The sequence below is a fragment of the Podarcis filfolensis genome, assembly GCF_964270895.1.
Source record: "Podarcis filfolensis genome assembly, chromosome: 2".
Taxonomy (NCBI): Eukaryota; Metazoa; Chordata; class Lepidosauria; order Squamata; family Lacertidae; genus Podarcis; species Podarcis filfolensis.
The window spans coordinates 114,144,631-114,160,791 of NC_139605.1; the positions used below are offsets into that span (position 1 = coordinate 114,144,631).

The window sequence follows — 16,161 nt, forward strand, 5'->3', positions numbered from 1 at the left end:
GGTTGCAGCGCTCATCTCGCTTTATTGGCCAAGGGAGCCGGCGTACAGCTTCCGGGTCATGTGGCCAGCAGGACTAAGACGCTTCTGGTGAACCAGAGCAGCGCATGGAAACACTGTTTACCTTCCCGCCGGAGAGGTACCTATTTATCTACTTGCACTTTGACGTGCTTTCGAACTGCTAGGTTGGCAGGAGGAGGGACCGAATAACGGGAGCTCACCCCGTCGCAGGGATTCGAACTACCGACCTTCTGATCAGAAAGTCCTAGCTCTGTGGTTTAACCCACAGCGCAGTGGCGTAGCGTGGGGGGTGCAGGGGGGCCCGGCCGCACCGGCCGCAGCATCTGGGGGTTAGGGTTAGGGGGCACAAATCCACGGGTTAGGGGGTGCAAATTACTTGCCTTGCCCCGGGTGGTGACAACCCACGCTACGCCACTGCCACAGCGCCACCCGCGTCCCAAATAGACAAAATAAGAACTGACAAATCACCAGGTCTGGATGGCATCCATCCAAGAATTCTCAAACTCAAATGTCAAATTGCTGATCTTCTAACAAAAATATTTAACTTGTACAAGAGTTTGCTCTTTGCTGGTACTGTGCCTACTCACTATGTTAACTATTGTACAACGAAAGCACTTATGTTTGAAGTCTGGAATTTGCCAGCCTCTCTGCTGTTTTTGTCTGACTTGTGGGAGTCAACAAATCATTTATTCATGGTCTATATATTATAAGTGGCCAGAAGTGCTTTTTACCACCTTCAGGTGATTTGCTAACTAATCCTATCTGAAGAGTGCATATCTCACCTCAGGGACCCTGAAGACTTTTTTCATTCTTGTCCGCTTTCTGATGATTTTATGGTTGTTATATTAAATGACTTGTTTGCTACTGCTATTTTAATGTTGTTAATCATTATTTCTCAGCATTAGGTATCATAGCTTAACTAATTATTACCATGACTTGAATTGTTCTTTCTAACTTAGGGTCTTGTGGGTGACAATGCTGAATTTGTTAAGATTTCAAGAGACAATTTTAGGGGAAGGATTATAATATCTCAAGAAATGTGTATACGAATACTGATCTCTCAAGAGTGGGAGAGGGAGCTCTTAGCAAACTTGGAGTAACAGATGACTGTTGAGGAGAGAAAAACTGAAAACCAGGTGGGAGGGAGAATGAAATGAGTCGGAAAAGGAGGACAGATATAAAAAGGATAGAGAGAACCAGCTCATTGTCTGGATAGGTCGTTTCCAAGCTCACACTGAGAAGCTATTTTTAAATGTCACCAGGGGTGGAAGTGAGAACTGGCCAGAGAAGTTTCCAAGGTTTTGATGCAGCTGGGATTGGACATCAGTGTGTCAGCTCTACCTCATTCAAAACAGTGTAGAAAACTGGCTGAATGCTAGCAGGGAGGCGGGGAAACAGAATGGAATTCTAAACAGGATTATTCCACGCTGCAACATTTTGTTACAGCACCCTACATGTAAAAATGCACAATGCTAACTGATTGCAAAACAGTGCTGAGCTTGGGAGTTGTCTGTTACAGGTTATCTACTTAAGGTAAAAAAGGTAAAGGACCCCTGGATGGTTAAGTCCAGTCAAAGGCGACTCTGGGGTTGTGGCGCTCATCTCGCTTTCAGGCTGAGGGAGCAGGCGTTTGTCCCCAGACAGCTTTCCGGGTCATGTGGCCAGCAGGACTAAACCGCTTCTGGCGCAACGGAACACCGTGATGGAAGCCAGAGCGCATGGAAACGCCGTTTACCTTTACGGGGATTCGAACCGCTGACCTTCTGATTGGTAAGCCCAAGTTGCTGAGTGGTTTAGACCACAGGGCCATCTACTTAACGACCACCTAAACCAAACAAATGAACTGAAATGGTTCCTTGTAAAGCAACACTGATCCGTTCAGCCAGTATTCTGTTAACATTTTCCCTTCTGGGTTCCCCTCCCCTTTTCTTTTAAATCAGAAGAAAATTTACAACATCAGCGCTTAATTCCACCTACGGTGTGCCTGTGAATGATTGTGATCAGTTCCATGCATGCAAATATACCGTCTCATATGATGCGGATAAATCAAGAGTGGAACCTGTGCATCCAAATCTTGAAACGGGCTATGACTGCTATGGAACCGATGAAATGAATAAAGCACCATAGAATTACAGAGTTGGAAGGGAACCCCAGAACCATGTAGTCCGACCCCTTGCAATGCAGGAATGTTTTGCCCAATGTGGGGTTTGAACCCACAACCCTGAAATTAAGAGTCTCATGCTCTACCCACTGAGTTAAAGCTCTGTTGAACAAATGGAGGGCAGGTGCCCCCAAAGACTCTCCTAGCCCAGGGCAGAAACTGATTTAGGGCGAAGAGCAGAAACATGTCCAGGAATCGCTAAGCAAAAGAAGGAAATTCCAGCCAAGCAATCTGGAGCAAAACAGCAGTCAGTAGACTTAGATCCTTTATTGTTGCGCAACAATTTGTCAGAATGGACCCAATAATAATAGAAAATATGCTTTTAAAAGAATAGATTTGAATGCCAGCTCATTCATTCCATGCACATTTTTGAAAGGGGGGTGGGTGGGTGGAAGGAGTGAATTCATCACCAGGGGGCTTCCAAGTCCTGGCAATTCACTGCTTGGATTTATTTAATATTTGTAGATGCCTTCTTTCTTCAACTTTGGGTTTTTAATGTTTTTTTTATACAAGATAAAAACACAAATAAATAAATAAAATAAATAATAATAATTTAGTTAGACCCCGCCCATCTGGCTGGGTTTCCCCCTCTTTTAATTCTAATAGAGCATTAGAGTTCTGATATAAAAGAGGGAAGATAAGTTGCAGTTAAGGGTGGAAAAGAAAAAAAAACATCCTAGGAAATGGGATGGGAAGCAGATAATAGAAAAGGGGGGGGGGGTACAGCTCCGGCCGGACAGTAAACGGCGTTTCTGTGTGCTGCTCTGGTTTTGCCAGAAGCGGCTTAGTCATGCTGGCCACATGACCCGGAAAAACTGTATGCGGACCAACATCGGCTCCCTCAGCCAGTAAAGCCAGATGAGTGGCGCAACCCCAGAGTCGTTCGCGACTGGACTTAACTGTCAGGGGTCCTTTACCTATTTAAAAGCACTGCACACTGCCGTGCGATGTGAAAGTGCTTCATCTTATCAATGGTCACACCTCCTGGGATGAATGTATAGCTCCAATGCTCCATTTGCTGCCTTCCTTCAAACTTTAACATTTGTGTATTTTCTAAGTTGTTTAAAATAGTCAAAAATACGACAGCTTTTAATTCCTCTGAATTTGATATCTACTTTAGATTTTTAAAGGCTGGCTCCCAAAGTTATTTCAGGTGAAATAGATGGATTTAGGCCCATTGCTTGGCCGAATGTTAATCACACACACACACACTTCAGTGGAAACTGCATGCAGCTGAGCAGCTCACATTCGGAGCATCAACACAAAAAGGAACGGAAAGAAAGCAACACAAATATTTTGACGGAAGTGTCTTAGGAAAGCGATTTTAAATCATGGACACCTAGGTTCTGAAAATGGTATTGCCTGTATTCGTGTGAGTGATGGGGTCCCATGGCACAAATTCCATGTGGTCCTAGTGCAAAGGAAAAGAGCTAAGATCTTCTCCCTTACTATAATGTCCAAACAAGATGTGATGGGGAGGAAGAATGATTGGTTTGTAAGGAGTCTTCAATAATTTTGCCAAGGAGATTCTTATTGTTCAGGGCCTCATGCTATTAGCCTTTCTTGTACATGGAGATCCTTTATGAAAGGCATTCAGGACCATCAAACAAATCTGTACTGAGATACACATACTGTATCACCATTTTTACTGCTGGAACTGCTCTGAATCTGACTTCAGGAAGAACGTGTTTTAACTGCGCAGTGTCCTGGAATAGACACTCTGCACTGGGAAAGAAGGGAACTGAGTTCCCTCCCATTTTCCACTTCCTGATGTTCGAAATGACCAGTACCCTGGAGTTATGATTTGTGTTGTTGTCAGGATTCTAACTGGCCTGTAACTGACCTAAGAATTCTGCAGAGCAGTTGCTGCTGTGGCTGGCCGGCTGCTCAGGCGAACGTCAGCTCAGTGGCCAGCAGCTCAGTCTTCTTGAGGCTCAGGAACACCTGGCAAATACCTGCTCTGTTCCTGGCACGCTAGACTCTAGCTGAGGAAGGCATTTCACGTAAGTTTATGGATTAAGCATTCCTCACTATGCCATCAGGTGTGTTTATGCTCAGTGGAAAAGGATAGCTGCAGTAAAGGTACAGGCAAAGGTTAAGGGACCCCTGACCATTAGGTCCAGTTGTGACCGACTCTGGGGTTGCGGCGCTCATCTTGCTTTATTGGCCGAGGGAGCTGGCATACAGCTTCCGGGTCATGTGGCCAGCATTATTAAGCCGCTTCTGGCGAACCAGAGCAGTGCACAGAAACACCGTTTACCTTCCCGCCAGAGCAGTACCTATTTATCTACTTGCACTTTGACATGCTTTCGAACTGCTAGGTGGGCAGGAGCAGGGACCGAGCAACGGGAGCTCAGCCACGTCGCAGGGATTCGAACCGCCAACCTTCTGATCAGCAAGTCCTAGGCTCTGTGGTTTAACCCACAGCACTACCCGCGTCCCCTAAAAGCACACATTATGCTCATGTAAAAACACCAGGTAGGCCCCACAAATAACCCAGAGATGCATTTTAGAGAAAAGGACACATTCTACTCATGTAAAAACACGCTGATTCCCGGACCGTCTGTGGGCCAGATTTAGAAGGTGATTGGGCCAGATCCGGGCCCCGGGCCTTAGTTTGCCTACCCATGTTCTAGAGCAGGCATCTCCAAACTCAGCCCTCCAGATGTTTTGGGACTACAACTCCCATCATCCCTAGCTAACAGGACCAGTGGTCAGGGATGATGGGAATTGTAGTCCCAAAACAGCTGGAGGGCCATGTTTGGGGCTGCCTGTTCTAGAGAGAGAGCTGGCCCCACTATTAGGCAGAAGGAAGCAGGCATCTTAGGCGGCGAATGCTAAGGCGTGTTGTGTGCCATGAGAACCCTAAACTGGGCTCCTGCCCTCAGGTGTGCTGTAGGAGCCTGTTCTTCAACATGTCAAGGACCGACCCAGGTTCTGGGCAACCCAGAAGCTCCTCCTATCTGACCTCCCTGTGGCTTATTTCTTGAATCATTACTACAAGAGCAAGGACGTGGCTTTATTGCACGTAGCCAAAGGCCTTAGTATCCTCTCCATACATACGCTACATAAATAAGCCAACAAGCATTACAGTGCACGTTAACGATATTCATAAAATCGACCGTGATTAAAACCAAAGTTAAAACCTCATAATTAAACGCCCGTTATCAGGTCATAATTGCTGCGTGCATGAATCTTATTCAGCTCAATCAATAGCAGAATTTGTTTGCCCTTGTTGCTTTTAAATGAGCACACCATTTCTGGGCTGCTGTGGCAAAGAATGCTGCTGTAATGTAGGTAATATGAAGCTGGTTGCCCATTAGTAGCTCAGTCACAACATCTTGTACAGTGGTACCTCGGGTTACATACGCTTCAGGTTACATACGCTTCAGGTTACAGACTCCGCTAACCCAGAAATAGTGCTTCAGGTTAAGAACTTTGCTTCAGGATGAGAACAGAAATTGTGCTCCGGCGGTGCAGCAGCAGCGGGAGGCCCCATTAGCTAAAGTAGTGCTTCAGGTTAAGAACAGTTTCAGGTTAAGAACAGACCTCCGGAGCGAATTAAGTACTTAACCCGAGGTACCACTGTATTTTTATGTTGCTTTTCACTCAAAGCGGCTTACATGCAATAAAATGATACTACTGCAGAACATCACAGTTGCGACAGAAATTATATAAAACAACTAAAAAATCATTGTTAAAACAACCACCTTCTATAAAGCGCTATTAACAAAACAACTTAAAAATAGATTAAAGAGCACAATCACATGAAACGTCATATTATAAAATTCAGAAAGCCTTACAGCACTCATAATCCACAAAATAGTCTTAACAACACTAACAACCAAAACCAAAACCAAACAATGCATTGCTGAGTTCACACACTCTCTTTTTTTTTTAAGAAATATTTATTAAGATTTTACAAAGACAAATATACAAAAACACATAATAAAAAAAATAAAAATAAAAAATAAGTAAAACATACAGAAAAAACAAGAAAAATTAAAAACAGTTATTTTTCATAACTTAAAACTCATTTGCTTGTTTCATTGACTTCCTCACACCTCCCCTTCTTGTATTCCCATTTAAATAATCAAATCAGCAAATCCTTACCCTCTTTCATTTATCTTATCTCTATAACTTAACCTTTTATAACTCAGTATTTCCATCCATTATCAATTCATTTTTGCATATTCTAATTAACTTTGTTGCTAATACCACTTATTTCCAATCCAACACCATTTTAGTTATTTTTTTACCTATTTATACCCTTCTTCCATATTCTTAAAGCATTACAGCTGGAAACCACTTAATTTCTATCCAACATCATTCTAACATTCATTAATTTTGCAATATTTCTGTAGATAGTCTTTAAATTTCTTCTAATCTTCTTCCACCGCCTCTTCTCCCTGGTCCCGGATTCTGCCAGTCATTTCTGCCAATCCCATATAGTCCATCACCTTCGTCTGCCATTCTTCCAAAGTGGGTAAATCTTGTGTCTTCCAATACTTTGCAATAAGTATTTTTGCTGCTGTTGTAGCATACATAAAAAAAGTTCTGTCCTTCTTTGGCACCAATTGGCCGACAATGCCCAGAAGAAGAGTTCACACTCTCTCTCCCCAACCCCATGACTCATAGTCTTCTACTCAGTTCATTTATAATAATAATAATAATAATAATAATAATAATAATAATAATAATTCACATAATGGCCACGGAAGCAACTTCCTTCTGAAAGCTCTGAGGGCTTCAAGGTTTGGAGGGTGGGGCAAGGCAGGTGGGAAAAGCCATTGCCTGGTCATCAGAGCTCCACCCTCTCCTGCCCTGTTCTGTAACTGCAGATTCACATTGTTCATTGTGCCATTAAGGAAAAGGTGGTTAGGGTACTGCTTCTGAGAATGTGCAGAGTGCCCCCTCATCATAGCCCACCCAGATTCATCGAAGACTGGGGAGGAAGGCTTCCTGGTAAGACAGTGTGAGAAATGTATATGTTGTCTTTTCAGTTTGCTCCCACAGAAGAGGAAAATGCTTTTATTAATCATAAAAATCATAGGGTTATAAGAAAATTGCAGCTGGGGTGTGTAAGGCTATAGGAATATTGCAGCCAGGAATATTGCAATGCTTAAAAGACATCTGAAGGCAGCCCTGTACAGTGGTACGTCAGGTTAGGAGCTTAATTCGTTCTGGAGGTCCGTTCTTAACCTGAGGTACCACTTTAGCTAATGGGGCCTCCTGCTGCTGCTGCGCTGCCAGAGCACGATTTCTGTTCTCATCCTGAAGCGAAGTTCTTAACCCGAGGTACTATTTCTGGGTTAGCGGAGTCTGTAACCTGAAGCATCTGTAACCTGAGGTACCAATGTATAGGGAAGTTTTTAATGTTTTATTATGTTTTTATATATGTTGGAGGCTGCCCAGAGTGGCTGTGGCAACCAAGTCAGATGGGTGGAGTATTAATAGTGATGATGATAATAATAATAATAATAATAATAATAATAATAATAATAATAATAATAGAATACCCCTGACCGCTAGGTCCAGTTGTGGACGACTCTGGGGTTGCGCTCTCCTCTCGCTCTATAGGCCGAGGGAGCCAGCGTTTGTCCACAGACAGCTTCCGGATCGTGGCCAGCATGACTAAGCCGCTTCTGGGGAACCAGAGCAGCGCACGGAAACGCCATTTACCTTCCCGCCAGAGCGGTACCCGCGTCCCAATAATAGAAGAGGACTTCTCTATTTTCATCAGAGAAATGTTGGAGGGTATAAAGGTAAAGGGACCCCTGACCATTAGGTCTAGTCGTGGCCGACTCTGAGGTTGCGGCGCTCATCTCACTTTATTGGCTGAGGGAGCCGGTGTACAGCTTCCACGTCATGTGGCCAGCATGACTAAGCCGCTTCTGGTGAACCACAGCAGCGCACGGAAACGCCGTTTACCTTCCTGCTGGAGTGGTACCTATTTATCTACTTGCACTTTGATGTGCTTTCGAACTGCTAGGTTGGCAGGAGCAGGGACCGAGCAACGGGAGTTCACCCCGTCGCGGGGATTCGAACCGCCGACCTTTTGATCGACAAGTCCTAGGCTCTGTGGTTTAGACCACAGCGCCACCCACGTGCTATGCAAAGAAGTGCTTCCTTTTGACCCTCTTCCAACCTCCAGTCTGGCATTATCAGCACTTCTCTTTTTTGGAAGCGAGCTGCTGGCTGTGGGAGCCTGGCAGTGGGACGTGTGTTTCGTGCCCACCTCCCACAGCCCCTGATGCTATCTGATGGGCCCCATAACCTCCCTGGCCTCTGGCAAAACAGCTGCTGCATGGCAAAGGCAGGCATCTTTCCCCGATTCCTGTCCAGGTATTGGCACATCTTCCTGTGCTCAGCCGCAATAAAGCATCTCCGACGGCTCTGAATGGTTGCCGAGCGGCAAGGAACAAAGCACTGGATCCCGGCATTCTCCGGGAACCCACCTGGTACCTGTCACAGCCCTGCAGGCGGGCCCAGCTGCAAGGCAGTAAAGGTTGCAGACATGCCGCTGGCAGCATCTCTACCCAATGAGGTGCAGGCAAGTTACCCCGGAATCCGGCTGGTGAGTGGGGGTGAAGGATAAAGATGGGCAGGCTGGCATGGAAGAACAAAGGACCAGCCCTGCTGGGTAGATGGGCCCATATAGACTGCTTCCTGCAGCAGCTTCCAGATGCTCCTGGGAAACTAATGAACACAGTACAGAGGCAGCAACCCCCCTCTGTTGCACACACCTCTCCTCCTGCTACTGGATGCATTGAATCCCTTTTCAAAACCCTCCAGCACACTCTGTGGCAGAGAAGTCCGTAAGTTAATTGCACCTTGTCATAAACAGGCACTTTCTTTCATTTTCCTGCCGTGCTCATGCACTGCCAGGCAGGAATTCACTGATGAAGCTTTCCCAGAGTGGGGAGTGGGGAGTAATTCAACTCTTCCTGTTGAATTACTGCCTGATCCTGCTAGGTACTGCACAAGAAACTGCGAAAGGTTCTCCTTCTCTCTCTTCTACCTTCACCCCTTTATCACTGAGCGATTAGGGTTGCCATATTTCTGACACCCGCAAAGTGGGTGGGAACAAACTCCACACCCCAATGCCATTTTTGCACCCAAAAGGGCGTTCAGAGGGTAGATGCTCTACCACTGAAATTTGCAGGCAAATATTTTCCAACCGGGATGTGGGTGGCGCTGTGGGTTAAACCACAGAGCCTAGAACTTGCCGATCAGAAGGTTGGCGGTTCGAATCCCCCTGACGGGGTGAGCTCCCGTTGCTCAGTCCCGGCTCCTGCCAACCTAGCAGTTCGAAAGCACATAAAAGTGCAAGTAGATAAATAGGTACCACTCTGGCGGGAAGGTAAACAGTGTTTCCATTCGCTGCTCTGGTTCGCCAGAAGCAGCTTAGTCATGCTGGCCACATGACCCGGAAGCTGTACGCCAGCTCCCTCGGCCAATAAAGTGAGATGAGCACCACAACCCCAGAGTCGGCCACGACTGGACCTGATGGTCAGGGGTCCCTTTACATTTACCTATTTTCCAACCAGGGGAAGCAGTGATCAGGAAGCTGTCCCTGTTGAATTTCTGCCTGTTGTACAGGAGCTCTGCTGCCGGGATGAGCTAGTAATCCATGAAAACTGACCTGCCTCTTTCCTTTCTTCCTCTTTTCAGGAGTAGAGAAAGCTACACTTGAAAGCCTGACATATTTTTTGCTTGCCCTCTGCTGATAGAAACTAGTACTCTACTTATCTCTGGGTAGCCTGTTGACACCTTATGGAACCCTTACAGCTCTGATCTGAGAGCCAGTGTGGTGTAGTGGTTAAGAGCTGTAGACTCGTAATCTGGGGAACCGGGTTCGCGTCTCAGCTCCTCCACATGCAGCTTCTGGGTGACCTTGGGCCAGTCACACTTCCTTGAAGTCTCTCAGCCCCACTCACCTCACAGAGTGTTTGTTGTGGGGGAGGAAGGGGAAGGAGGATGTTAGCCGCTTTGAGACTCCTTAAAGGGAGTGAAAGGCGGGATATAAAATCCAAACTCTTCTTCTTCTTCTTCTGATCTGATGTGCTTTTGGGACTAAGTCTGAAAGGAGCAGAGAAACTCGACAATACAGGGAGTCCCAGGAAGCATTTATATCAAAGGGCTGGGAATTTCAGCAGGAAAAGGGGATCTATTCCATATGATTAAATTAAGGCTGCCCAGTACTGTACCTGTTTTGGGATAAAACAAAAAAAAATTTTTCCTTCCAGTAGCACCTTAAAGACCAACTAAGTTAGTTCTTGGTATGAGCTTTCGTGTGCATGCACACTTCTTCAGATACACTGTTTTGGGATATTAGGCTGCCATCTCCTGGTGAAAGGCAGAGTAGCAACCAGCTTGCAAAAAGAAGGGCATCTCTGTGTGTTTAGTTTGTTAACAGGATACAGCTGTGGACCACACAGTGATGGCTGGTGCTGTAACCTTATGCAAACCTCCTTGGAAAATGAGTCTCCGTGAATTAAGTTGGCCTTACTGCAGGAGTTCGCAAATTCAGTCCCTGGAATCTCCAGGTATCACTGGGGATGTTCCCCATTTGAAACTCTCGTCCGAGACACATTTCTCTATACCTGTAAGGATTCACCTTTGGAGAGGCAGAAACACATGGGAGCAGTAGAGTACCACTAGCTGGGAATCAAAATTGGTGGGGGAGGAAAGAGTTTTGCTTTGCTCTGGTCCTAATTTTGGGTTTCCCATAGAAACATTTGATTGGCCACTGTGAGAACAGGATGCTGGACTAGATGGACCCCCCCCATAGGTTAAAGGTAAAGGACCCCTGGACGGTTAAGTTCAGTCAAAGGTGACTATGGGGTTACGGCACTCATCTCACTTTCATGCCGAGGGAGCCGGTGTTTGTCCACAGACAGCTTTCTGGGTCATGTGGCCAGCATGACTAAACCGTTTTTGGTGCAACGGGGCAACAGGGCAACGTGAGCGCACAGAAACACCACTTATCTTCCTGCCACAGTGGTACCTATTTATCTACTTGCACTAGTGTGCTTTCAGACTGCTAGGTTGGCAGGAGCCGGGACAGAACAACAGGAGCTCACTCCGTCATGCAGATTCAAACTGCCGACCTTCTGATTGGCAAGCCCAAGAGGCTCAGTGGTTTAGACCACAGTGCTACCCGCAGCCCTTGGACTGATCCCACAGAGCTGTTCTTATGGCACCTGTCAAGGATTATCCCCTGTGGATTGTTGTGACCCACTGTCCCTCAAAGTAACAGCTTCCCTTATTTAACCGCATATAACATGACGTTTTTGCTCCTAATGTGCAGCTGAAGTCTGCCCTCCTGTCACTTAAAGACCATTGATGGGGGCTTAATCTGCAAATGGGTTTTTAAAATAGCACGTGGCTATTGGCAATGGTGTGTGCATGTTTTGACATTGGATTAAATCAGGGGAGGACAGGCTGGCATTTTGATGCCAGTAGCATTCTGTTTCTTTTCAGTAGTAGTAGTAATAATAATAATAATAATAATAATAATAATAATAATAGCATAAGGAATATCTATCCCACAACTGACACCCATCTGGAAGCACCCAAGATTTAATCCTGTTCTGTGGGGCAAAGAAGAGCTTTCCTTCTTTTGTGTGACCACCCTATGACTATTTTATTACAGAATGGTAGAGTTGGAAAGGGACACCCAGGGTCACCTCGTCCAACCACCTGCAATGCAGGAATCTCAGCTAATAATAATATTAATAATTTATTATTTATACCCCACCCATCTGGTTGGGTTTCCCCAGCCATTCTGGGCGGCTTCCACCAAATATTAAAAACAATACAGCATCAGGCATTAAAAACTTCCCTAAATAGGGCCGCCTTCAGTTGTCTTTTAAAAGTAAAATAGTTGTTTATTGCCTTGAACTCTGCTGGGAGGGCGTTCCACAGGTTGGGTGCCACCACCGAGAAGGCCCTCTGCCTGGTTCCCTGTAACCTCACTTCTTGCAGCGAGGGAACTTCCAGACGGCCCTCGGCGCTGGACCTCAGTGTCTGGGCTGGATGATGGGGGTGGAGACGCTCCTTCAGGTATACAGGACCAAGGCCGTTTAGGGCTTTAAAAACCAGTGTTATATGGTCTTGGCAGCCACTCCCAGTCACCAGTCTAGCTGCCACATTCTGGATTAATTGCCAAGGCATCCATGGACAGATGGCCATCCAACCTCTCTTAAATACATCCAAGGAAGGAGAGTCCACAGCCTCCCGAGGGAGACAGTTCCACTGTCAAACAGCTCTTACTGTCAGAAAGTTTTTCTGTATGTTTAGTCTGAATCTCCTTCCTTGTAACTTGAAGCCATTGCTTCAAGTCCCAGCCGCCAGAGCAGAAGAAAACAAGCTTGTTCCCTCTTCCATGCAACGGTCCTTGAGATATTTGAAGATGGCTTCGTATCTCCTCTCTTTTTTTTTTAAATGAATATTTATTAGATTTTCCAATTTTATATAAACACAAAAAGAAAAAGAAAAGAAAAAATATTAAAAACAATTCAGTTTCCATAACAGTTTTTCAATCACATATTTCTTTGACTTCCTCGTACCTCCCCTTCTTGTTCTCTAGTTCACCTTATTAATTCAGCAAATCCTAATCTCTTAACATTCCTTTTAAAATAAAACCTTATTTTCCATTCAACTTTTTTAAATTTAATAACATAAACCAATGTAATCCCCATTATCTTTATCATAACAGCTAGTCCCCACCAAAGTTTAAACCAACATCTTTTCAAAGTTCATTAATTTTATAATATTTCTGTAGATAATCCTTGAATTTCTTCCAATCTTCTTCTGCTGACTTTTCTCCCTGGTCGCGGATTCTGCCGGTCATTTCTGCCAGTCCCATACAGTCGATCAAGGCTTCGTATCTCCTCTCAGTCTCCTCTTTCCCAGGCTAATTTTATGGCAGTCATACTGCTGCAGCAACACGCGCATCCCTCGAGTCCAGCTGAAACTATGCACTGGGTCCTGAATCCCCCAGGCGGGTAGATAATGCCTTGCACATATTTTGTGGCCGGGGGAACCGATTTAGACCCACGACAACCAAGGCACTCTAGCCCAGTGATTCCCAAAAGGTAGGCCACCAGAGTCAAATTAATTGCATGATTAAATAAGAATAATAATTTATACCCCACCCATCTGGCTGGGCTTCCCCAGCCACTCTGGGCAGCTTCCAACAAAATATTAAAATACAGTAGTCTGCCAAACATTAAAAGCCTCCCTAAACAGGGCTGCCTTCAGATGTCTTCTAAAAGTCTGGTAGTTGTTGTTCTCTTTGACATCTGGTGGGAGGGCGTTCCACAGGGCGGGCGCCACTACCGAGAAGGCCCTCTGCCTGGTTCCCTGTAACTTGGCTTCTCGCAGTGAGGGAACCGCCAGAAGGCCCTCGGCGCTGGATCTCAGTGTCCCGAACTAGCCACCTACAGAAGAGTCTCCCTGCTGCATCTCTGCACGAGTCTCTTATCTAAAGGGGAGTCGTTCTGCTGTATCTGAAGTGATTGAATCAGCCACACACTCCTCAAATCAGCAGAATGACCTGCCCTTGGAGGAGATATGGATGGAAGTGACTCAAACAGAAAATGCAGAGTGCTCATTTGAAGGTCGGGGGCAGTTCTGGTTTTATGTCACGTGCTAAAAGCAAGAATGAAGTGTACCTCCAATTTTAATTTATATAATATGTGGGCCTTCATAACCAGAGGTTTGGAGGAGTTTGCCTAGTCACTGCTCCCCATATCAGTGCTCAGCCTGGCTGATTCCCGTTCTCAAATGAGTAACATGTGCATGTCTTGATCACACAAACACTTCCTATGCCGGTGTCATTGGTGTAAAAAGACACCAGGTGCTTCCAGACTGTTGCTCTTTTCATGTGAGATTTAATCACACACTGGTATATTCAGGTTGTGTCATTATGGGTGATTGGGAGCTCTGGCACAGCCAACCCATTCATCCAAAAGATCAGGCCTCTTGCAATAGGGAAACTGATGGGACCATGCACTGGAAAACATGGAATAAACACTTGCTTTGATGCAACAGTTATGTAGCCTCACAGCAAACAAATCAGAATGAAGTCTCCTTAAATGTCTGAGGGACAGTACTGACCGGCCCCCTGCTGAAAAGGTTTGCTGAGCTCACATGTCTATATGAATTTCTGAAGTTTTCCCAGTGAGCCAGTACATAGATACATTTATCAGTGAATTGTTTTAGTTACAGGTAGGTAGCCGTGTTGGTCTGCCGTAGTCGAAACAAAAAAAAATAAAAAAAAAAATAAAATGAATAAATAAATTCCTTCCAGTAGCACCTTAGAGACCAACTAAGTTAGTTATTGGTTAGTTATTGGTATGAGCTTTTGTGTGCATGCACACAAAAAGAGGTATCTGAAGAAGTGTGCATGCACACAAAAGCTCATACCAATAACTAACTTAGTTGGTCTCTAAGTTGCTACCGGAAGGAAGGATTGATTGATTGATTGATTGATTGATTGATTGATTGATTATTTTGTTATCAGTGAATTGTTACATTTGGTATTGTAATAAAAAAAAATCTACCCTTATTACCTTCTGGGGAACACAAGAGCCCTTATAGAGACCTTTGTAGGTTCTCCATCGGTCGGAGAAAATAACAGAGGCCACCCAGAGAATATTGAGAAGCAAAGCAGCTCGTAAGCCTGATCTTTATTGAACTGTTGCAACAGGGTGCTCCTCTCACACGCAGGAAAGGAGGAGGACCCTGAACAAAGGTGTGCCCGCCCTTATATAGACATTTTAAATTGCCTGCTCTGGAGTCCAAGACCACCCCCAGAAACATCATACATACATCACAGAAGGGGTGTAGCTCAAGACCACCATCCCAGATACATCATACCTACATCACAGAAAAGGCGGTCTACAACAGAAATCTGAGTGTGTTGTTTACCTCCTGTCTGGCAGACCTGTTAATGGTCGCTTGATTGTATACCCTGGGGAGCCTGGCCAGTCTTTTGTAATAACAAATATTTAGTTCCTGAGCCAGGTCACAGGCTCACCCTGTTCATACACAGACATACCCTTAAGACAGGATTTGTGAACAAAAAGACAATGGGGAGGCTTTTCCATTTTCCTTCGACCTTGCAGAGAAATATTTGAGATGAATTTGAGGGACAAAATGGTTTCAGGACTTTTTCTGTGGGGTTTCAGACATGTGGTTTATATATGAAGGTACGAACATTATATATATATATATATATATATATATATATATATATATATATATATATAAAATCACCTTGCCAACAAAGGTCCGTATAGTTAAAGCTATGGTTTTCCCAGTAGTGATGTATGGAAGTGAGAGCTGGACCATAAAGAAGGCTGATTGCCGAAGAATTGATGCTTTTGAATTATGGTGCTGGAGGAGACTCTTGAGAGTCCCATGGACTGGAAGAAGATCAAACCTATCCATTCTGAAGGAAATCAGCCCTGAGTGCTCACTGGAAGGACAGATCATGAAGCTGAGGCTCCAATACTTTGGCCACCTCATGAGAAGAGAAGACTCCCTGGAAAAGACCCTGATGTTGGGAAAGATGGAGGGCACAAGGAGAAGGGGACGACAGAGGACAAGATGGTTGGACAGTGTTCTCAAAGCTACCAGCATGAGTTTGACCAAACTGCGGGAGGCAGTGGAAGACAGGAGTGCCTGGCATGCTCTGGTCCATGGGGTCACGAAGAGTTGGACACGACTAAACAACTATATATATATATATATATATATATATATATACATATACACACACACACACACACATATGGCCTTACATTTTTTATTTCAGTATTGTGCAGCAGAGGCCCTTTGAATAGATAGGAAGAAACTGTGATGAAGTGTTTTGTGGGGACAAATCACAAAAGTCACAAAAGTGATGGTGCTGATTTTGGTGGTGGGTTGCATGTGCATGATATCTGCTGGAGGGGCAACAAAACACTCCC

The 16,161-nt window shown here is 45.0% G+C and overlaps 2 long non-coding RNA genes across 3 annotated transcripts in view; one reads left to right on the forward strand and one right to left on the reverse strand.

Moving 5' to 3' along the window:
• The window catches only part of LOC310756037, a 46,712-nt gene that overhangs the window by 13,920 nt on the left and 16,631 nt on the right, over window positions 1-16,161 (reverse strand). The window contains exon 2 of the long non-coding RNA XR_014544673.1: window positions 1,754-1,843. This is a non-coding gene — a long non-coding RNA (uncharacterized lncRNA). The remainder of the gene's footprint in view (window positions 1-1,753; window positions 1,844-16,161) is intronic.
• LOC310755991 overlaps window positions 3,260-16,161 on the forward strand; it is a 31,708-nt gene continuing 18,806 nt past the window's right edge. For both annotated transcript variants that reach the window (XR_014544612.1, XR_014544613.1), the window contains exon 1: window positions 3,260-4,182. This is a non-coding gene — a long non-coding RNA (uncharacterized lncRNA). The remainder of the gene's footprint in view (window positions 4,183-16,161) is intronic.